Here is a 13,678-nt window from a genome sequence, read left to right as displayed (position 1 = left end):
CCTACTTGACCTTCACCTCGCCGTCGACCACCACCTCTAAACTCCACACCCGCGCACCACAAGCCAAGAGACATGTTGCACAACCCAACTCACGCCATGGTTAGTTCACAAACTCAACCCAAAACACAAATCACATTCACTACAAAAATACCCTTATACATGATGGTTTACTTTGGTCACAGACAAGCAAAAATGCATCACAGATAGCTCACCATTACGATCGAAAAAAACATCATGTATCCCACGTCATACATTTATTCGCCTAAATTGAGCCGTCATAGATTGACATTTGAGTTCGTCATGGATTAGTTGTCCGTTTATTATACCCAGCCCATATCCAAGCCCAGATCCAAACCATAGTGACGAAAAAGAACATCACATATTAGTGTGAAATCATCACTGCATTAACATGCAACACATCTCATAATACACCAATCATACAAACAAACATTGATTCTTTCATTTCTTGGCATGTTCACTATTGTCATATATAGTTTGAGGACAATCAATTCACAGCCAAACTAACAAGTACGTCTGAACTAAGATTTCATCTCTAGGGAGTCTAAAATAAACAAATATATGAACTAAGATTTCATCTCTAAAAATTCATTTGGCATGTTGTCCATATGATGTGCTACCAAGCACCTCTTGGAGCTACCTGAAAATCAATGTGAATATGAAATCAGTTAGTTCTAAGCAAATATTCAAAAAACAAATGCCATCTATTTATCAGGAAACAATCAAAGTCGATTGTTCTAGGATTGCACTAGTCAAGCTCTATACTAACAAATAAAACTGATGGTTGCAGTACTAGCGTGTGGTAGAAAAAACCAACAAGTGACCAACCTAAACAAGAAATCTTTTATTATTCTATGGAGTTGATAATGCTGTAGCAAACCATTTTTTGCATTCAACATAAAAACCATTTTTATAGCACTAGCATGTAAAAGAATGCAGCTTTGTCAATACCAAATTTCCCATGCAAACAAGCGCACAAGTAGTAACTAGTATGATGCCCGTGCTATCGCTACGTCAGCATATAACCATACAAATCAAATAAACATAAGGCATATATGTCCAAGTTATTGAACGTAAATAGAGGAGCATTTAAAAAAACTTCATTACAGAGGAGCATCTAGCTGATGGTATTTCATAGCATGGTTTAATTATCTTGGGGAAAAAATACACAATAGACCAGCTGCTAGTTGATGGTTTATTTACCAACATATTAACATGGCTTAGTAATCCGAATAAAAAACTGCAATACAGAGGAGCATCTACCTGATGTTATTTGAAAAAAAAACATGACATGAGTTGTACGTTCATAGTTCACTATAGAATTGCTTTAGTTAACTAAAAGAACTACATGTAGTGCTTGTCAAGCTGAATCTAACAAAGACTAAAAGAGTCTATCAACATAGACTAAAATAGAACGTTAAAGACTAAAATTATGAAACAAAATTTACATGGCCAAAAATTTAGATACTGAATGGTAGCCAATGTTCCATGGCTGACACATTTATATACTGAATGAATGTTTGTGATAGAACAACTAAATTACAGTTATAGATCATTGCATATACTTTTTCACATAACAAACCACCAAACAGATCCCAAATTACCACAAGAAATTGCAATCCCCACATCCAAAATCTCTACAACACAAAAAGTGGTCAAAGGCATCACCTCAGCCAATTTAATTAGCTTTTCGATGGTTTCATAAGCCATCGTTGCCTTGCAGCGATCGGCCAAAAGTCCCGTAGCTGCGCCTTCTAAAAACATGTAGCATTAGATGCTATCAGTATTCTTAACAGTTTACAAGAGCGTGAAGCAAGTTAATTGATTTAACATAAACTAATTTGCCTGGCCAAAAAGATTTATGGGTCTTTAAATAAGCCTGAGGGCAGTAGTACCATAAAAAACAAACCAAGCTATCAGGATTATAGTTGACGCTACAACTTTTTACAAAAGATCAAAGGTTAACCAACAATGAAATAACTGGAGGAAATTTCTTACTGAATCTACTATCTTGTACTGACATTTCCACCGGCACCTGCAGCATCTATCAGAAAGTTACTTGCATTGCATTATAGAACAGGAGGTAGGTGACGAGCAAACTAATTTCAATCCCGCTCATAGGAATTATATGCCCAAACCATCATTCACAAAAATCCAAACAAAAACTACAAATAGACCCAACTGCACAGTGCACAAAAAGGCATCAACAATCAGAAAAAAAATCTAAAAATCACAGTCGGATGGGATTTCACATACCAACAACCGCGGAGACAGATCTCGGCATGGCCTAGCGCACACCAGACTCCTCCAAACCTAGAAATTTCAAAAACCTACAAGCACACGCACCCACCAGATCAAAGCCCTACCAGCGAAACCCTAATGAAAATCACAAACAACAGCAGGGGTACACCGCCACTGGTGCTATGCGGTCCGGCCGTGCAGGGGAGGCGCGCGAACCCGCCGTCGCTCTACGCGCCCACGCTGGGGAAGGGCACATCTCCGCCCCTGCTATGCCTACCCGCGCCCGGGAAGGGCGCGCAGCCGCGGCTGCTATGCCCTCCCGCGTTGGGGAGGGGCGCGCTGCCGCCGTCGTCGCGTGGCCTGTCAGCGCAGGGGAGGCATGGGACCTGAAGTATGGGGGACGGGGGCGTGCGGTGGCTATGGGTGGCGGCGGATAGGGGAGGGCGTGTACAGGGGATGTGGGTGGCGGCGGATGGGAAGGGGCGACGCAGTAGATGGATGTGTGTAGACTGTGGGAGGGTGGCTGGTGGATTAGGTTTAGAAATTTTCTTTTCTTTTAAATTTTTATTACAAACCATCATAGTTTAGAGCGTTCTATCACCTCGTATACAAACCGTCTCAGATAAGGACTTTCTATGACAATTTCTTATAACGTCATCTCAAAACCGTCATGTATAAGGGTATTTCTTGTAGTGATTGATAATCACTCATCACAAATCCAAACCACAAGGGCACATATCAACCTTGTGTTCGCAAAAACTGCAGGAAGCTAGGTTCTGGCTTCATTTCAAGGATTGCATAGGCGCCATTGATGGTACACGTATTCCTGTAACTATACCAAAAACTGAACAACCAAAATACATTGGACGATGTGGTTATGCTTCACAAAATGTCATGGCGGTTTGTTGACTTTTGCTTTTTCTTACCACTATATTTTTATAATGCAATAGCTCTTTCATTTTATACTAACGCAGTGACTACTCTTTTAGCTTATTCATAAAATAAAATAAACCTAGCCCATTAAACATAATAGTAATTAATTAATACATAATGCAGGCACACAAAATGCACCATGGCTATGTTTGCTGCAGCCTGCAGCTAAAGCAGTAGCAAGCTCCCTCGTGGACGTGGGCACTCTTGTATGAGCAGTGACCCACGATCATTTGACGTGGCAATTGATTGAGAATTGTACGTGCACTGGCTATAGCTAGCGGATCCCATGTGGTTGGAATGCTCCTGTTCAATTTGCCTTTAGCTCTCCTCGGAGAGGAGGAGATTCAACTTTCGTTTGCTTTTGAGAAAAGGCATGTCGTATATATATATGCAACAAAACATATGCCTATGTCTGAGATGAGCGATTAGTCTCTCTGTACGTGCTAACTGCGAAGCAACGACCGATCGGACGTGAATTAATTACAATTGATTAAACAGATCGGACGCGAATTATTTGCAATTGCTTAAACATGTTGGTTGATCTGGTACTATACACGATGCTAGGTACGGCACCTTTAATATACCTTAATTAGCTATTTCGTTTCAATTTATAGGTCATTTTGGTACTATACACGATACTAGGTACTACACCTTTAATTTACCTTAATTAGCTATTTCACTTTAATTTATAGGTCATTTTGGTTTTTTTATAGATATACAACTTTTATAACGTATCTAGACATATCTATATACACTCTTCGTTTCAAATTATAAGTTGCTTTAACTAATTTGCTGTTAATCTAGACATTCGTTGTATAAAAAAGTCAAATAGACCTATAATTTCGAATGAGGGAGTATATTGTAACGCCCTAGAGTCTAAACGGCTCATATCCACTCTACACACTAAGTGAACCACACCTATCACCATTCTACTTACGTTTTCGTTCTCGTTTCGCGTGAAAGGATTAACCCAGGGATGGTGGGATATACTCTATAAGCCTTATATGTTGGTTTAACCTACCTTTAACAACTAAGATGAGACTAAACCCTCAATAATATATCATAACATGCACATAGGCCACTATGGGCTAAATTCCAAACTAAGCCGGATATCACATACACCCTCCTCAAAGGATCCAACGTCCCCTTTGGTTCAACACACCCACAACCGGGCAAACGATGCCTAGGAATGTTCTCTCTTAGCACAAGCGATCGTGCGTCCAGTGCTGGCACATGTTTCATGCCATTGAAAGCTTTAGTTTAGTTTTGGTGAACTGATGAAACCCTATGTACTAACCTATGCTCTAAGTGTGGAATTGAGATAGGTTGGTCCAAGCCAAGTGATGGAGCAAATGAAGTCCAAGGTGATGGTGTTGGACTTGTGATGATGATCAAGCTCCGGACTTGGAAAAGAAGAAAGAGAAAAACAAAATGGGCTCAAGACAAAGGTATATTTGATAGGGCCATTTTGTTTTGGTGATCAAGACACTTAGTAAGTGTGATCATGTTTAGGATAGAAAGCCGTACTATTAAGAGGGGTGAAACTCGTCGTGAAATGCGGTTTTCAAAGTGCCACTAGATGTTCTAATTCATTGCATATGCATTTAGATTCTAGTGAGTGCTAACACCCTTGAAAATACTTGTGAAAAATGCTAACACACGTGCATATTGGTGATACACTAGTTGGTTAGCACATTTGAGCAAGGATGGTGAAGTTTGAGAAGTGGAGGAGGCATCCCGAGGTGACCGGGCGCTGCTCGGCAGTGACCGGACTCGGTGCCTATGTTCGGTCATCACACGTAGAGAAGGGCACGACTCGGCCTCTTGACCGGACACTGGAGAGAGCGAAGGACCGGACGCGGCGAGAACACTATTCCCACGTCCGGTCATTGCTAACGTGGCACGGTGGTGCGAGGCTAGAGAGGATCAAACACTGGCGTGTCAGGTCACGTGTGACCAGACGCGTCAAGTCACGAAAAACCCTCTCTGGGTGCTTACTGGAAGTGACCGGACTCTAGCTGTGGAGTGTCCGTTCATTTGAGCAGCGCATCATGTCGTCTGCTTGCTGGCGTGAGTGCGCGTGCGAGCAGACGCGGCATCGACATGTTCGGTCATCGCATGGGTGCATCCGATCGTCACTTAATTGTGCGCACAATTGGAGTCGACCGTTGGAATCATGTGAACGAGCTCAAACGTGGAGGACACATGAAGGTCATCACGCGAGCGGACGCTGGGGCTAGTGCGTCCGATCGATTGGACCTATGCGTCCGGTCACCTCGCAGTGACCCCTCCTTGACCCTAATGGCTCTATTCGTTTGGGGGCTCTATAAATACATCGTAGATAGCTTGGGCTCACTCTCTTGGCCATTTCTATTGAGAATACATCCTAGTGAGTCTAGCCATTCCTCTCTAACTCACCTAGCTTAATTGATCCATCATTTGGTGAGATTTGAGAGCATCCAAGTGCATTACTTTGAGTGATTGCATCTAGAGGCACTTGGTGATTGTGTTTCGCTGTAGGATTCACTTATTACTCTTGGTGGTTGCCGCCACCTAGACGGTTTGGTGCAGCGAGGATCGTCGAGCGAAGGAAGGTGATTGCCTCTGGTTCCAATCGTGGTGATTGTGAGGGATTCTTGACCTTTCCCCGGCGGAGAGCCAAAAGGTACTCAAGTGGATTGCTCATAGCTTGTGAATCCCCATCTTGTGTTAGTTGTGCGGCACCTAGTTGCAGGTTAGGCGTGTGATGCCTATTAGCGCGTGAACCTCCAAGTGGGTGATCGCTACAATGGGGATGTAGCTTGCTGGTAAGCAAGTGAACCTCGGTGAAAAAAATCATTGTGTCAATTGGTATTCATTGTGATTGATTTTTTGCTTGCCCGTCTGAAAGGTCCTAATGGCTAGAGGGGGTGAATAGCCTATTAAAAATTTCTACAAGAACACTTAGCAAATATGTTAGACAATTAAATGGTGAAGCGAGTATTGCGCTAGCCTACTAAAAGAGCAAGCCACCTACCACAATTCTAGTGTCTATGATCTCTAAGCACACAATGGCTATGTCACTACACTAAGTTAGTGTGCTCTCAAAGACTAACTAAAGAGCCACACTAAACACTAGACCCAACACAAGCTTGCTCTCAAAACTAATTACACTAAAGAGCGAAGCAACACTAGAAATGTAAATGCAAGGTAGGAGATGTGATGATTATACCACCGTGTAGAGGAATTGAGCCAATCACAATGATGGAGCCAATCAATCACAATGAATACCAAGAAATCCTCAGATAAGATGACATAAGATTTTTTACCGAGGTTCACTTGCTTGTCAACAAGCTAGTCCTTGTCGTGGCGATTCACTCACTTGGAGGTTCACACGCTCATTGGCATCACATGCCAAACCCTCAATAGGGTGCCGCACAACCAACATAAGATGAGGATCACATAAGTCACGAGTATTTCACTAGAGTACCTTTTGGCACTCCACCAGGGGAAAGGTCAAGAACCCCTCACAATCACCACAATCAGAGCTACAGACAAGCACCTTCCTCCACTCGATGATCCTTGCTGCACCAAGCCATCTAGGTGGCAGCAATTACCAAGAGTAACAAGTGAATCCCGTAGCGAAACACGAACACCAAGTGCCTTTAGATGCAATCACTCAAGCAATGCACTTGGATTCACTCCCAATCTCACAAGGTTGCTATGTCAATGCAAATGGGCAAGAGGGAAAGCTTGAGCTGACCAAACACCTTTTATAGAGGCTCCATCGAAATAGAGCCATTGGGCTCATAGAGCAGCCCAACTCGAGCTGACCGGATGCGCCGATCGAATTAACCGGACGCAGCCCGGCCAGCATCCGATCGCTGGATGGAAGCCACATGGCCTCTGCGTTTAACGTCCACCGTCGATATCCAACGGTCAAGAACTCCCACGGGAACACCTAAGTGACGACCGAACGTGTGCAGACATGACCTGACGCACCCGCACCGTGTTAGGTGCTCGCAACACCATGTGCTTCCACCTAATGACTAGACGCGCCAATCCCCTTAGTTCCACGGCGTCAAGTCACTTCTAGAGAGTTTCTTGAGCAGCAAAATGGTGACCTGACATGTCAGGTCCACCATGATCAGACATGCTGTTGCGTCTGCTCCTCCTTCTCCTCACTGCGCATCGCCACATCAGCGTACATCACCTGTGACCGGACGCAGGCCCTGCGTGTCCGGTCACAATCACTGTGCTGAGTCCGATCACAGTCTAGACACTCCCGAGTGTGCCTCCTTCATTTATAATTGACCGGACGCTGGAACCCTGAGTCTGATCACTTCGAACTCAGCATCCAATCACTGTTTAACAGTGAAAACCACCTCCTTCACTTCACCAACTTCTCCACCCTTGCTTAAATATGCCAACCACAAAGTGTATACCCCGTGAGATTAACATTAGAAGCAAGGGTCTAGTTTACACAAAATAAATACATGTCTAGTTACTCAACCTATGCATGCTAGTTTTTCATTTCATCATTCAAACCTACAACTAGCATACACCACACAAGCATGTATATTGAATTGAAACTTTTCAAATGCAAGCAAGCACATGATAATGCACATTCAAATGCATCATACAAGTTCATGAGCTTGCTCCCCCTACTTGTGTGCTCAAAATTTTAATTGATCCCCTTCCTTTGTCATATCTCTCCCCTTATGTCAAAGTTCTCCCCTTTGTTATCTTTTCACTATCTTTGTGCACTATTTCTCTCCCTTTGTCATCAATGACCACAAATGTTCAATTTTAGATAGGTTAAGATTATCAATGTCAATCAATGGGGTGAGGATCATTTTTTCAAATTTAGTCCAATCTAGAACACTTGCCAAAGATATTTAACTCGGATTGATCCAAGGACAAGCTTCTTCACACCTCCAAATAAGGGTTATCTTGTGTCATGTTGAGTTAAACACTTATATCTCATTTTTTAGATCAAACACTAGGTTCACAAGCCCACAAATATGTCATATGCTACCACTAGATCAAATCGAGCATAGAAACAATAGCGGTACCATACAAGCATCAAATTCATTTGATTTTCATGAATGAGCTTAAGACATGAGGAATGACTAGATGCACTAAACAAGTCCTTAGCAAAGGATGTATGCATGCCAATCAACTTTTACCTTGAATTGCTCGAAGTAGAGGCATGTCATATAAGTGGGGGGGGGGTGCATCAACACATATTTGAGAAGTCCAATATGTTCGACTCATTCCTTAGGTTGCAAAACCTCTTGTCATCCAATGGCTTGGTGAATATATCGGCAAGTTGATCTTTGGTGCTCACACTCTCAATGTAAATGTCCCATTTTTGTTCATGATCTCTAATGAAATGGTGGTAGACATCAATGTGCTTTGTTCTTGCATGTTGAACCAGATTGTTGGTTAGCTTGATTGCACTCTCATTGTCACATAGCAATGGCACTTTCTTGAACTTGATTCCAAAGGCATTTAAGGTGGCCTTTATCCAAAGTATTTGTGCACAACAACTACCAGCGGATATGTATTTGGCTTCGGTGATTAATAAGGAAGCACTAGTTTGCTTCTTTGATGATCATGAAATAAGTGATGTTCCCAACAATTAAAATATGCCTGAGGTGCTCTTCCTTTCAACCTTGTATCCCGCATAATTAGAGTCGAAGTAACCAACTACCTCAAACTTTGCTCCTTTGGGATACCCCAATCCAATACTTTGTGTATGCTTCAAGTACCACAATATTCTCTTTGTGGCCTTTAAATGACTTTCTCTTGGTGAGGCTTAAAATCTTGCACACATGCACACACTAAACATGACATCCGATCTCGATGCAGTCACATAGAGTAGACTTCCAATCATAGACTGATACAACTTTTGATCCACCATGTTGCCACTTGCATCACTATCCAAATTTCCATTTGTTCCCATTGGTGTGCTAATGGCTTTGCTATCACTCATGCCAAGCTTCTTGAACATGTCTTTGATATACTTGCCTTGACTCACAAATGTACCATTCTTCAATTACTTGATTTGAAAACCAAGGAAGTAACTCAACTCTCCAATCATAGACATCTCAAATTTATTAGCCATCATCTTCCCAAAAACTTCACAAAAATCCTGATTGGTTGATCCAAAGATAATGTCATCAACATAGATTTGCAACACAAACAAGTCCTTGCCAATCTTCTTGGTGAAAAGAGTGGTGTCAACCTTACCCATCATGAATCCCTTTGAGAGTAGGAAGTCCCTCAACCTCTCATACCATGCTCTAGGTGTTTGCTTCAAGCCATACAATGCCTTCTTCAACTTATACACATGGTCGGTTTTCTTGTCATCTTCAAAACCAGGAGGTTGTTCAACATATACTTCTTCATTGATGTAGCCATTTAGAAATGTACTCTTGATATCCATTTAATAGAGTTTGATCTTGTGGACACAAGCATAGGCTAGGAAGATTCTAATTGCTTCCAATCTAGCAAACGGGTCATATGTTTCTCCAAAGTCAAGACCTTCAACTTGAGTGTATCCTTGGGCTACTAATCTTGCTTTGTTCCTTACTACTATCCCATCTTGATCTTGCTTGTTTCTATAGACCCATTTGGTTCCAATCATATTATGTCCCTTGTGCTACCAATCTTGCTTGTTTCTACTAACTCCCATACTTGATTTCTAGTAAAGTTGTTCAATTCTTGATGCACAACATTTACCCAATCAACATCCTTCAATGCATCATCTATCTTCTGTGGTTCAATGGATGACACAAATGAGAAATGCTCACAAAATGAAGCCAATCTTGATCTAGTTTGTACACCTCTAGAAATATCTCCAATTATAGTGTCTAATGGATGATCTCTTACAATATTGGTTGGTTGGAGTATTGGAACTTGATTGCTTGCACTTGCTTGCTCATTGGATTGAGATGATGTACTAGCCACTTGATCTTGCACATTGTCATGAGAGCCACTTGAACTTACTTGATTGGTGTCAACTTGCACATTTGAGTTAGAGAGCACTAGCACTTGATCATCTTCTTCATCAATCACTTGCCTAGGCCTCAATTCACCAACATCCATGTTCTTTATAGCATTTGAAATTTGAATGCCTCTAACATCTTCCAAGTTCTCATTCTTATCTTGTGAACCCTTAGTTTCATCAAATTCAATATCATGTACTTCCTCAAGAGTACCACTTGCCAAATTCCAAACTCTATATACTTTGCTTGTAGTGGAGTAACCAAGAAGGGATCTTTCATCACACTTCTTTTCAAACTTGCCCAATCTAGTGCCTTTCTTCAAGATATAGCATTTGCAACCAAAGACCCAAAAATATGCAATGTTGGACTTTCTACCATTCAAGAGCTCATATGGTGTCTTCTGTTTCAATGGGTGACAATACAAGTGATTGCTACAATAGCAAGTCGTTTTGATAGCTTCGGTTCAAAATGATTGACTCACATTGTACTCACTCAACATTGATCTTGCCATATCAATCAAGGCTCTATTCTTTCTCTCAATAAGGCCATTTGATTGTGGAGAGTACTTGGCCAAGAATTGATGTCTAATTCCAAACTCATCACATAACTCATCAATTCTAGTGTTCATGAATTCACTACCATTGTCACTTCTAACTCCCTTGATGGTTGTTTCAAATTCATTACGAATGCCCTTGACAAATGATTTGAAAGTTGCAAATACATCACTCTTGTCCACTAGAAAGAATACCCAAGTGTATCTTATATAGTCATCCACTATCACAAAGCCATATTTGTTTCCACCGTGCTAGTGTATTGTGTTGGTCTAAATAAATCCATGTGCAATAACTCAAATGCTTTACTAGTTCTCATCATGCTTTTCTTAGGATGGGTGTTTCCAACTTATTTGTTGGCTTGATAAGAGCTACAAAGCTTATCATTCTCAAACACAATATCTTTCAAGCCTCTAACCAAGTCATGCTTAACCAATCTATTCAATTGTTTCATTCCAACATGACCAAGCGTTCTATGCCATAACCAACCCATACTAGACTTAGTGAACAAGCATGTTGATAATTGATCTTCACTAGCATTGAAATCAACTAAGTATAGATTCTCATATCTAAAGCCTTTGAAGATCAAGTTAGAGCCATCTACACTTATGATCTCTACATCATCTACCCCAAATATGCATTTGAATCTGAGATAACACAATTGAGCCATGGATAGCAAATTGAAGTTCAAGCTCTCAACTATCAACATATTGGAAATGATCATGTCATTGGATATTGTAATCTTACAAAGCCCTTTGACCTTGCCTTTTCCATTGTCACCAAATGTGATACTATTATAGCCATCATTGCCATTGGTGTTGGTTGAGTTGAGCATTCTTCCATCACTAGTCATGTGTTGAGTGCACCCACTATCAAGAACCCAATGCCTTCCTCTAACTTTGTAATTAACCTACAAATGAAGATCAATTCTTTTTAGGTACCCAAACTTGCTTGGGTCCTTGAAGGTTAGCAACCAAGCTCTTTGGCACACAAATGGCTTTCTTCTTTGAGCCCATCTACGGTGCACCAATAAACTTAGTCTTCACACCATTTGTACCCTTAGTAAGCACATAGAAAGAATCGAGCTTAATTGAGGATACATTAGCATTCTTGTTCTTGGTCTTGCACTCATGCTCTTTATGACTAACTTGCTTGCAACTAGTGCAAAACCGACCATTGTTTTTCACAAAACTAGTCTTGTGAGGAGTAAAGGTTGCCTTGACTTTCTTGGGGGTATAGCCCAATCCCTCTTTGTAGAGAGAAGCTCTTTGTCTACCCAAGCACATAAGCAAGCAGTCCTCACCACCATAGGCTTTGCCTAAGGCGCGAGTGAGCTCATTGACCTCCTTCTTGAGGGTCTCATTCTCAACCATTAGTGAGGCATCATGAGTGAAACCATCACTACTAGATGGGGTAGAAGTAGATGTGCTATAAGAAAGGTTAGTGAGAGCAACAATGATAGGCTTATAGAATGATTCGTCAATTATATCATAAGTTAAGCCTTTGTCACATGTTACAATATGTTCCTTCTCATTTTGCTCATTAAGTAGTGAGGAATGAGCTTGTCGGTGTTTTGGAACCGGGGGTCCCTCTACCGACGAGTGAATTTGTGCTGCGTGCCCCTAATCCCGGATGGTAATGCAAAGAGACACAAGGTTTATACTGGTTCAGGCAATCGAGGCCCTATGTCCAGTCTGAGAGATCGATCTTATGTTCTTTGCATCGGAGTGCTCGTAGTAGGGGGTTACAGGCTGGGTGAGAGAGGGATCAAGCCCCAGGTCTCGGCGAGGGTGGTGCGGGCTGCTTGAGGCATTGCTCTCAAGCAGCGTAGAAGTGTGTCGTTCTATCGGTGTGTTCGTCTCCCTTTTTTCCCCCTCCCTACGAGGCCCAAGTCCTCTCCTTTTATAGTTGAAGGGAGGACAAAGGTAGTACATGTATCACTATGCGACGTAGTGTCAATAGAAGTGGCACGTCCGAACCCTGTGGCCCGTTCTGGTGGCGGTGTGGCCGTAGGAGCGATCCGTCCTTGGAATACTGGAGTGGCGTGGTTGTCCCGTCAGGTCCTGTGCGTTGTGGGAGCCCCGGGAATGTCTCGGAGCGGATGTGACGGCGAACGTGCAAGCCCTGGTGGACAGATTGTGCGTGAGGCCGAGGCCTGGTTGGTGCCGAGGCTTGTACTGCGGTGGGGGTCTCGGTGGGCACGAACCCCGAGATTGCCGAGGCCCCGGTGTACAGTGCCGAGGCCTTGAGCGGGCGGCGGGTCGCGGGTGCAGCATTAGGACATAGTGGCTGGTAACCCCCGTCACGCTCTGTCCCAGGTGCTGATCGTGGACACAGTGCTGGGACACAGTTGCCGGTAACCCCCGCCGTGCCCTGTCCCAGCCGGTACGGCACTGATGCGACTTCGGGTCGCATCGGCCATTCTGTGACATTGAGCCGCTGTCCGGTGGAGATTGCGGGAGTGGTTGAAAGTATTAATGAGACATGACGCGCTGTCGGGAGGGTCGACTGAGGTGGGGGGCGACGAACCACGGACAAGCCGGCCCCGAGCGACACAGAGAATGAGGCCTCGCGCGAGACGGAGATCAGGCCCCTGGCCGAGGCCTCGTGCGAGAGGCCTCACGCGATACGGAGAACATGCTTCCTACCGAGGCCTTCCGTGGAGAGCCTCGGGCGGGGCGGAGACGGCGTTCCTTGCCGAGGCCTCCCCTGGGGAGCCTCGCACGAAGCGGAGTTGGCGTCAGGATGTCGAGACCTCCTGCTCTATAAACGGGGGCGGCGTGTCTGAGCCCTATAGCCGACCACTGTTGTGGTACGGTTGATGGAGTGGCCCCGTCCTTGTCGTGTAGAAGTGACGCGCCGGTCGTACTTGATCTTGTGCGTCATGGGGCTCTAGTACAGCTTGATGCAGGGCATGGCGGGCGTCGTGCTGGTCATCGTGCG

This window comes from Miscanthus floridulus, chromosome 13 (assembly GCF_019320115.1).
Source record: "Miscanthus floridulus cultivar M001 chromosome 13, ASM1932011v1, whole genome shotgun sequence".
Classification (NCBI taxonomy): Eukaryota; Viridiplantae; Streptophyta; class Magnoliopsida; order Poales; family Poaceae; genus Miscanthus; species Miscanthus floridulus.
This window is presented reverse-complemented; position numbering follows the sequence as displayed.